The sequence below is a fragment of the Hevea brasiliensis genome, chromosome 10 (assembly GCF_030052815.1).
Source record: "Hevea brasiliensis isolate MT/VB/25A 57/8 chromosome 10, ASM3005281v1, whole genome shotgun sequence".
In the NCBI taxonomy this organism is placed as follows: Eukaryota; Viridiplantae; Streptophyta; class Magnoliopsida; order Malpighiales; family Euphorbiaceae; genus Hevea; species Hevea brasiliensis.
In genome coordinates, this window is record NC_079502.1 from 5,316,894 (window position 1) to 5,327,342 (window position 10,449).

The following is a 10,449-nucleotide window of genomic DNA, read 5'->3' on the forward strand; positions in this document are numbered from 1 at the left end:
AAAGAAAATGATTTGCAATATTGACATGATATATATAGATGGCTATAATGAATGATGAATAAAATAAAGAAAAGCAAATTGCATAATGTTATTTTGTATGTATGGTGTCACGACCCAACCTATGGGCCGGACCGGCACTAGGACCTGGGCCAGCCTAAAGCCCCCGAGGCCCGTAGTAAGCCTTAACTATTCATTTACCCAACTCTAAGGCCCATTTGGGCCCAATTTCAAGAAAACAAACGGACAGAGTCCGGCCATAAAATGGACTTACCAACGGGGAGTTTTCGACTCACCCGACCTGTAAACACAATATATAGTCAATTGGGGAGCTCAGCTCACCCTCCACATACTCATCAACATAATAATAAATGGGAGCTCAGCTCTCTCATCCAATCCATCAACATGCATAACATATTTAAGTTTACAGGTCCAACATGATAAAAATATTACAGACCAAATTCAAATAAATACTGCTAACACATGCGGAAATTCTAGGAGTAATTAAAATTACACAATATTGATAAACAACCTGCGAGGTAGAAAGCAGGTTAACCCAGAACAAAATATCCTCCTGTGGCCTGTAAAAATTTTTGAACAGGAGTGAGCGTTCGACTCAGAGAGTAAAATATCAATTTTAACCATAATCTCTATAACTATCTAAATCTAATGCACCCTGTAGAGTGAAATGCAACATCCACATCATTTTCACATCATAACATCAAAAAGGTAATTTGGAGCACTCACGCACCCTGTAACATCATTCATAATATATGGGAGCTGATCCCCTATACAGCTCTCTTAAATCCAACCTGGTGCCAGCGAAGAACTCAGCTCGGACTTCCACTTAAATACCAAATCGGGGTCCCAGCGAAGAACTCAAGCCGTGTCTACCCCGAAGGACCGGGTCCCAGCGAAGAACTCAAGCCGTGTCTACCCGTCCTATCCATAGTCCACACCACATCACACGCACGCCAACGCACACACACTGCTCCAAATTACCACAACAACATACATGGCACTTTAACATTTATCAATGCATCAAAAATCGTGCCTAGAGTTTAACTACATAAATATATGCATATAAGTTGTCACGACCCAACCCATGGGCCGGACCGGCACTAGGACCTGGGCCAGCCTAAAGCCCCCGAGGCCCGTAGTAAGCCTAACTGTTCATTAACCCAACTCTAAGGCCCATTGGGCCCAAATTCAAGAAAACAAACGGACAGAGTCCGGCCATAAAATGGACTTTCCAACGGGGAGTTTTCGACTCACCCGACCTGTAAACACAATAAACCATCCATTGGGGAGCTCAGCTCACCCTCCACATACTCATCAACATAATAATAAATGGGAGCTCAGCTCCCTCATCCAATCCATCAAACATGCATAGCATATTAAGTTTCTGTGTCCCAAAATAATAATTTAGTTTACAGACCCAAATCAAATAACATTTCTAACACATGCGGAAATTCTAAGATTTAACAAGTTTATACAAGCAAGAATAATTGACTGCGAGGGAGAAAAGCGAGTTAACCAAAATAAAATCCTCCTATAGCTTTGAAAAATATTGAGCAGAGTGAGCGTTCGACTCGAGAGTAAAATATCAATTTTAACCATAATCTCTATAACTATCTAGAACTAATGCACCTGTAGAGTGAAATGCAACATCAACATCATATTCACATCATAGCATCAAAAGGTAATTTGGAGCACTCACACACCTGTAGTATCAATCATAACATATGGGAGCCGATCCCTATCTGACTCTCTTAAATCCAACTGGTGCCGTGAATTACTCAAGCTCGGACTTCCACTTAATAACCAAATCGAGGTCCCAGTAATTACTCAAGCCGTGACTACCCCTCGAAGGAACGGTCCCAATAATTACTCAAGCCGTGACTACCCCGCCCTATCCATAGTCCACACCACATCACACGCACGCCAACGCACGCTGCTTGCTCCAAATTACCACAACAACATCCATGGCACATCAACGATTATGAATGCAACATAAATCGTGCCTAGAGTTTAACTAAATAAATATATGCATATAAGTGATGCATGGGCATCTTGAACATATAATAATATCGAAATTACAATTAAAATTAATATTTTACTCACAAACTTGACGACAAATTACTGTGGCGGTGGCGGAGGAAGAAGGTCATCCGGCTCACGACAATCATATTACATTTATTTAATACAATGAGTCAACACAAACAAAGAAAAAGACCAATTACGCCCTAAGTCGTGCGAAAATCCGGCAGAGTCTCCCTATACCTAGGACCTACCCAACTCGCAAAAGGGTTCAAAACACACTTCTATACTCACAATCCATATATCAACAGTTCAATCATATCACACAGCCCCTCCCCGCCCATCAAATCGATCATCCATCACAATACGCAAAATTTCAATTTAGTCCTTATTATTGATCATTTTTGCAAAAAGCGCCCAAACAAGTTCTAAAAATTATAAAACTTTTCCCGCGGTCCTTAGCAATATTACTAAGCTATTGCAAAAGAATCATAATTTTCTAAGCTACCACGAATATTTTATGGATTTTTAATCCTATTTAAGCACTAGAAAATTACGAAAAGCAAGGTTCGGGTTTACCTTTGCCGATTCTCGACTTCGAACGCTCGACGTCGACAATTGGGGCTAGCCAAAACCTCGGCCCAATTCGGAGACTTTTCCACCACGGTCCGTTCGCCCGAAATTTGCGCACGGTCAATCGCCGAATTTCCGCGAATCGAGGATACCTACGAAGCCCATAACACGGGGTTAGCACATAAATTTTTCAGAATTTTCTAAGCTCATTTAATGCTCGAAATTACACCGCGAAGTTCCGTGGGACCCACCAAAAACGGTGTCGGAAAAATTCAAATTTATGTCGTTACGAAGCTCTCGACGAATGGAGCGTCTTGGTGGCCTCGGTTTTTCGTGGGATTCACGGTTTCGAGAAATCTAGCCCAAAAGTCGAAATGGGCTAAAATCTTCCCGAGCAAAAATCGGACAAACCGCTCGATGGATTTGGCGTTCTTGGTGTCTATGGAAAGCTCGCCGAGTAGATGATTTTAGACACAAGACCGGTCCAATCGGTGGCGGATCGGGTTGGCCGAGAAATCGGAGCGACAGCGCAGGGGAGGAGAGAGAAAAGAAAGAGAAAAGAGAGGGACGATGCGCGCGGGAGAAGAAAAAGGAAAGGGAGCCGGTTCGATTCGACCGGTCCGATCCGTTCTGGTTCGGTTCGATTCGAAATACAAAATTTTGAATTTTTACTCGCCGGACCAAAACGAGGTCCAAAATTCGAAAAATTTCGTAAAACTCGTAAAAATACGTAGACTCCAAAAATATTTTTAGTTTTGGCACGTGGTGATTAATTTAATTTTTAAAAATCATCAAAGTTTATATTTTGAAAATCGAACCCGATTTTTAAAATCAAAAATCTCAAAAATTCCTAAAATTTAAATAAAATTAAAATATCAAAAATACTCATAAATAATAAAATTTGGGGTGTTACATTCTTCCCCCCTTACAGAAAATTCGTCCTCGAATTTTTACACAAGGCAGAATAAAGCACATGATTATACATTGAACAAATAAGGGTACTTGCTACGCATGTCCCGTTCTGACTCCCAGGTGCACTCTTCCACTGACTGACTCCTCCACAAAACCTTAACCATAGGGATCTGTTTTGATCTCAGCTGTCTCACTTGGTAGTCCACTATGGCTACAGGCTGCTCCTCAAATGTCAAGTTCTCTTTTATCTCTATCACATCCATGCAGTGACATGAGAAGGATCGGGAATGTATTTCTGAGCATGGAGATGTGAAACACGGATGAACGTGAGAAAGGTTGGGTGGTAGCTCCAACCGTGAGGCAATCGCTCCAACTCTATCAAGAACCTCAAAAGGTCCGATATACCGAGGTGCCAACTTGCCCTTCTTTCCGAATCTCATGACTCCCTTCATTGGAGATACCTTCAGGAATACATAGTCGCCCACTGCAAACTCCACATCCCTCCGTCTGGGGTCTGCATAACTCTTCTGCCTACTGAAAGCTGTTTTCAGTCGTTCCCTGATTAAGGGAACCATCTCTGAAGTGTACTGCACCAGGTCTACATCATGCACCTTTGCTTCCCCCATTTCTGTCCAACACAGAGGAGACCTACACTTTCTTCCATATAGTGCCTCATAGGGTGCCATCCCTATGCTGGAGTGATAACTGTTGTTGTAGGCAAACTCCACCAAAGCTAGCTGCTCATCCCATTGACCTCCAAAATCCAAGACACTCATGCGAAGCATGTCTTCCAGTGTTTGGATTGTCCTTTCGATTTGTCCGTGCATGCGAGGGTGGAAAGTCATCAAGTTCAATTGTGTGCCAAGTGCCTCCGCAACTTTCTCCAAAACCGAAGTGAAATGGGCCCTCTGTCGGATATTATGGGCGGAACTCCATGCAATCGACTATTTCTCGAATGTAGAGCCGGGCATCGTGCCCTGAGTATGTAGTCTTTACAGGTAAGAAGTGAGCTGATTTGGTCAAGCGGTCTACAATTACCCATATCGAATCATATCCTCGCGTGGTACGAGGCAACCCAGTCACAAAATCCATAGTGATCATTTCCCACTTCCATTCTGGGATAGGGAGCTCTTGAAACTTCCCTGACGGTCTCTGGTGTTCAAACTTCACCTTCTGACAAGTCAAGCACTTGGACACAAAGTCTGCTATGTCTCTCTTCATGCCATTCCACCAGTAGCTATCTTTCACATCATGGTACATCTTGGTGGAACCTGGGTGGATACTGTACAGTGTATAGTGTGCCTCTTGCATGATTTCATTCCTGAGGTTGTCCACATCGGGCACACATATCCTAGAACCTTGCACTAGGGCGCCATCATTGGCAAACCCAAACTCACCACCTTCACCTTGCTGTACTCTTTCTATGATCTTCATCAATTGTTAGTCTCTGTGCTGGGAAACTCTAACTCTATCCCTCAAGTCTGGCCTCACTGAAAAGTGAGCCAACAATACCCCCTCATCTGAAAGATCTAGGATTAAACCTTGATCCATCAACTCATGTACCTCCTGAATCAACGGTCTCTTATCTACTGAGATGTGCGCCAAACTGCCAGAAGATTTTCTGCTCAAGGCATCTGCTACAACATTGGCCTTCCCAGGGTGGTACTGGATGGTGCAATCATAGTCTTTCAGAAGCTCCATCCATCTCCTCTGTCTTAAGTTTAAATCTCTCTGTTGGAAGATGTACTTTAAACTCTTGTGGTCGGTGTATATCTCGCACACTTCACCGTACAGGTAGTGTCTCCAGATTTTAAGTGCAAAGACTATAGCCGCCATTTCCAAATCATGGGTGGGGTAGTTCTGCTCATGCCTCTTCAGCTGCCTTGAAGCATAAGCCACTACCTTTCCATTCTGCATCAACACACACCCTAGGCCAACTCTGGAGGCGTCACAATACACGGTGTATCCTTCACCACTCACAGGTAGTGTCAACACAGGGGCAGTGGTTAGACACTCCTTAAGCTTCTGGAAACTCACCTCACAGTCATCTGTCCAAATGAATGGAACATTCTTCCTGGTCAACTTAGTTAGGGGAGCCGCTATCCTGGAGAAATCTTGTACAAAACGCCTGTAGTAGCCAGCTAAACCCAGAAAACTTCGCACCTCAGTGACTGTTGTAGGCCTAAGCCAATCGATTCTGACTTCAATTTTCTTGGGATCCACTTGAATGCCGTCACTAGAAACCACGTGTCCCAAGAATGAGATGCTTTCTAGCCAAAATTCACATTTCGAAAATTTGGCGTATAGCTGGTGCTCCCTCAAAATCTGCAACACCATCCTCAAGTGCCACACGTGTTCTTCCTCGGTCCGAGAGTATACCAGAATGTCATCTATGAATACGATGACAAAACGGTCCAAAAATGGCTTGAACACCCTGTTCATCAAGTCCATGAAGGCTGCTGGTGCATTAGTGAGTCCAAAAGACATCACCAAGAACTCATAATGACCATATCTTGTCCTGAAAGCCGTTTTGGACACGTCCTCATTCCTGATTCTCAATTGATGGTAGCCTGACCGCAGGTCTATCTTGGAAAAGAATCTAGCTCCTTGGAGCTGATCAAACTAATCGTCGATCCGAGGAAGTGGATACTTGTTCTTCACAGTCACCCTGTTCAGCTGTCTGTAGTCGATACACAACCTCAATGACCCATCCTTCTTTTTCACAAATAGAACAGGAGCACCCCAGGGTGAAGTGCTCGGACGTATGAAACCCTTGTCCAAAAGCTCCTGTAGTTGCTCCTTCAGCTCTTTCAATTCTGCTGGTGCCATCCTGTAAGGTGGCATGGATATGGGGTTTGTACCCGGCACAACATCAATACAAAACTCTATTCCCCTTTCTGGTGGCAACCCTGGAAGCTCTTCAGGGAAGACATCCATGAATTCTCTGACAACAGGAACATTTTCCATGCTGACACCTTCTACAGATGTATCTCTCACCAATGCCAAATACCCTTGGCATCCACGCCTCAACATTTTTCTGGCACTAATTGCTGACACCAAATTATATGGAGCCACGCTCCTGTCACCATCAAAGCTAAACTCTTCCACACCAGGTATGTGGAAGTATACCTTTTTGTTCCTGCAGTCTAAGGTGGCATAATGAGTTGCCAACCAGTCAATCCCCAGGATTACATCAAAATCCATTACTGGTAGAGGAACCAAGTCTGCTGGGAGGATCTTTCCATCCACTACCACTGGGCTACCCGGAAATACCATGTCTACATCTATGTTGTCACTACGTGGGGTAGCTACCGACAAAGGGCATTCTAAGGTTGTAGGGTTTCTACCCAACCTCATGGCAAACACAGGGGAGACAAATGAGTGCGTAGCACCCGGATCTATCAAAACACGAGCCTCATAAGAATGGACTGTAAGAATACCCGCCACAACCGCATTTGAAGCTTGAGCATCCCTGGTGGGTCGTGGTGAAAACCCGAGCTTGACCCCTACCCGAGTGGCGTAACCACGATCGACTTCTACCTCCCGATCCGCCTCCAAATCCACGCCCCTTGTCCTCGGCCTGTTGGCCATCAATCGATCGCCGCCATGTTGGAAGCACCGGATACAAGCTGCCGAGGAACATTCGCAATGAGAACCTGTGACCCCATCGTGGCTCGCCGAACATGGGGCATTCTCTAGCAAAGTGACCGGTTGGCCACACAAGCATACTCTGATCCCATCAAACAAGGTCTGAATGTCCTCTTCCACACTGTGCACAAGGTGCCAAGGAGGATCTGAACCAGACCGGAACTCTGTACCCCATCGTTAGCTGCTTTGGATCCGTACCACAGTGCGAATCCTCGTGGTCGATTATGCGAAACCACTTCTCTTGCTCCTACCCTTTCCTCTGTAATTACCCTGGCCACCACTGTCCGGAGTACCCATGGAAGGGACACCTGAGGAACCCTCTGCTCTGTTTTTCTTTGCTCTTCCGCTGTCATCCACAGCATAACTGATCTCAATCTGTCTAGCTCGATCAACCACCACATCGAAAGACTGATCCGACATCATGGCCAGGTTCGCATACCTCCTGTCAAGCCCCTTTAGGAACCTCTTCACCTTCATAGTTTACGTAGCTCTGCTGTAGGGGCATATCTGCTCAATTCGAAGTGCAGCATATTCATCTGGACCTGCCATTCTGTCTTAAGGCCTCAAAGGCCCACTGCTTCTGATCTCTGAAGCTTTCTGGCACAAACCGATTGATAAAAAGTTCCACAAACTGAGCCCATGTCAAACCCTCCATCCGGGGTAACACGTAGTCATTCATCCATTGCCTAGGCATGGGCCCCATGACGTGCTGCATACATTCTATCAATCTTCTATCGATCAAGCTGTAATTCTGCACTGCTGCGAGAATCCGACCGATATGCATCGTCTGACACATCATAAGTACCAGGCACCAACTTCTTAAAATTTATGATCTGTTTGTAAGGTTCCTCTCTTGGTGCGGTGGACTGCTGCTGCTGTGGAGGGTGGACCATATACTGCGCCATCATGTCGATGGTTCTCTGCAGACCAGCTAGAGTAGCTGCCATGGGGTCCATGGGACCCTGTGCCATAAAGGACTGTTCCTGTACTGGGGTTGGCTGCTCCTCTACTTGAGCAGCTCTAGGCCTCCTACCCCGCCTCCTCGGGGCAGGCGCCTCATCCTGTGCCGACACCTCGTCGGGCACATCTGAAATTCTACTTGGCAGCTCTCCTGCTTCTACGCATTTTCCTGAAATTCAGCAGCATTAGCCCACAAAATTCAAAACTGCACATTGCACAGCTCTATAGACTCATATTTACACACAATATATGAAGCAGAAACTAGAAGCAAAGACGACAATGCAAGACGAATATGGACCCTATTTTTCCGCATGTGACTCCTATTAGACTTTTCCCAACACTTTAAACAACATTCCCTAAGAATCTGGAAACCAGGCTCTGATACCACATTTGTCACGACCCAACCCATGGGCCGGACCGGCACTAGGACCTGGGCCAGCCTAAAGCCCCCGAGGCCCGTAGTAAGCCTAACTGTTCATTAACCCAACTCTAAGGCCCATTGGGCCCAAATTCAAGAAAACAAACGGACAGAGTCCGGCCATAAAATGGACTTTCCAACGGGGAGTTTTCGACTCACCCGACCTGTAAACACAATAAACCATCCATTGGGGAGCTCAGCTCACCCTCCACATACTCATCAACATAATAATAAATGGGAGCTCAGCTCCCTCATCCAATCCATCAAACATGCATAGCATATTAAGTTTACAGGTCCCAAAATAATAATTTAGTTTACAGACCCAAATCAAATAACATTTCTAACACATGTGGAAATTCTAAGATTTAACAAGTTTATACAAACAGTAATAATTGACCTGCGAGGGAGAAAAGCAGGTTAACCAAAATAAAATCCTCCTGTAGCCTGAAAAAATATTGAACAGGAGTGAGCGTTCGACTCAGAGAGTAAAATATCAATTTTAACCATAATCTCTATAACTATCTAGAACTAATGCACCCTGTAGAGTGAAATGCAACATCAACATCATATTCACATCATAGCATCAAAAAGGTAATTTGGAGCACTCACACACCCTGTAGTATCAATCATAACATATGGGAGCTGATCCCCTATCTGACTCTCTTAAATCCAACTGGTGCGGTGAATTACTCAAGCTCGGACTTCCACTTAATAACCAAATCGAGGGTCCCAGCGAATTACTCAAGCCGTGACTACCCCTCGAAGGAACGGGTCCCAGCGAATTACTCAAGCCGTGACTACCCCGTCCTATCCATAGTCCACACCACATCACACGCACGCCAACGCACGCACACTGCTCCAAATTACCACAACAACATCCATGGCACATCAACAGTTATGAATGCAACATAAATCGTGCCTAGAGTTTAACTAAATAAATATATGCATATAAGTGATGCATGGGCATGCTGAACATATAATAATATCGAAATTACAATTAAAATTAATATTTTACTCACAAACTTGACGACAAATTACTGTGGCGGCTGGGCGGAGGAAGAAGGCTGTCCCGGCTCACCTGACAATCATATTACATTTATTTAATACAATCTGAGTCAACACAAACAAAGAAAAAGACCAATTACGTCCTAAGTCGTGCCGAAAATCCGGCAGAGTCTCCCCTATACCTAGGACCTACCCAACCTGCAAAAGGGTTCAAAACACACTTCTATACTCACAATCCATATATCAACAGTTCAATCATATCACACAGCCCCTCCTGGGCCCATCAAATCAGTCATCCATCACAATACGCAAAATTTCAATTTAGTCCTTATTATTGATCATTTTTGCAAAAACTGCCCAAACAAGTTCTAAAAATTATAAAACTTTTCCCCGCGGTCCTTAGCAATATTACTAAGCTATTGCAAAAAGAATCATAATTTTCTAAGCTACCACGAATATTTTATGGATTTTTAATCCTATTTAAGCACTAGAAAATTACGAAAAAGCAAGGTTCGGGTTTACCTTTGCCGATTCCGACTTCGGGAACGCGCTCGGGACGTCTGACAATGGGGGGCTAGCCAAAACCTCGGCCCAATTCGGAGACTTTTCGGTCACAGTGCATGCGGCGAAATTTGCGAACGGTCAATCGCCGAATTTCCGCGAATCGAGGATACCTACACGAAGCCCATAACACGGGGGTTAGCACATAAATTTTTCAGAATTTTCTAAGCTCATTTAATGCTCGAAATTACACCTGCGGTTCCGTGGGACCCACCGAAAAACGTGTCGAAAAATTCGAAATTTATGTCGTTGCGAAGCTCTCGACGAATGGAGCGTCTTTGGTGGCCTCGATTTTCGTGGGATTCACGGTTTTGAGAAATCTAGCACAAAAGTCG

General features: G+C 44.6%; 1 long non-coding RNA gene across 1 annotated transcript; it reads right to left on the reverse strand.

Annotated features, from left to right (window-relative positions):
• Positions 1 to 381: 381 nt before the first annotated feature.
• On the reverse strand, positions 382 to 10,162 carry LOC131169719 (uncharacterized). The gene is made up of 3 exons (XR_009140618.1): positions 10,076 to 10,162; positions 9,568 to 9,626; positions 382 to 578 (listed from the first exon to the last, which is right to left on the reverse strand). It is a non-coding gene; the product is annotated as an uncharacterized LOC131169719 (long non-coding RNA).
• Between the last annotated feature and the right edge of the window lie 287 nt (positions 10,163 to 10,449).